Below are 825 nucleotides of genomic sequence, written 5' to 3'. Positions count from 1 at the left end.
CTTCCTCCGCAGCCACAGACGCTTCAGGGTGTCCTGCTCCCATATGGGCTCATCCACAGGTCACAGTCCCTTCGACTTGAGTTCACACTGGCGTTCCAGCCTGTCCAGTACAGCAGCACAAAAACAGCAGTGATGCCCTGGCCATCTGCCAGCCCAGGCACATCACCATTGCTGTTATCAAAATGTTCCCAGGCACAGCACAGTAAGATGATCAGCAGTACAGCAAGCAGTGAAAGCAAAAAGCAGCCACTAACGAGCGCTAGACTCTAATATACAGTAAGGCAAGTAAGCCCCATGGCAAGCACAGGAGCCTGCCAATTAATAGCTGAACGGCAATAACAGCTATAATTCGATCTAGTGCATTCCAATCAAATCTGTTGTTATCTCGAACCCTTCAAGCCCCACGTTGGGCGCTAAAAAGGACCGTTGTGGTTTAACCACAGCCGGCAGCTAAGCATCACACAGCTGCTCGCTCACTCCCCCCGATAGGATGGGGGAGAGAATCAAAGAGTAAAAGTGAGAAAACTCGTGGGTTGAGATAAAGACAGTTTAATAGGTAAAGCAAAAGCCGTGCACGCAAGCAAAGCAAAACGAGGAATTCATTCACTGCTTCCCATCGGCAGGCAGGGGTTCAGCCATCTCCAGGAAAGCACGACTCCATCACGCCTAACGGTTACTTCGGAAGAGAAAACGCCATCACTCTGAACATCCCCCTCTTCCTTCTTCTTCTCCCATCTTTATATTGCTGAGCATGATGTCATATGGTATGGAATATCCCTTTGGTCAGTTGGGGTCAGCTGTCCCAGCTGTGTCCCCTCCCAACTT

The sequence above is a fragment of the Fulmarus glacialis genome, unplaced genomic scaffold, assembly GCF_000690835.1.
Source record: "Fulmarus glacialis isolate BGI_N327 unplaced genomic scaffold, ASM69083v1 scaffold19186, whole genome shotgun sequence".
Lineage (NCBI taxonomy): Eukaryota > Metazoa > Chordata > Aves > Procellariiformes > Procellariidae > Fulmarus > Fulmarus glacialis.
Note: the sequence above shows the minus strand (reverse complement) of the source record.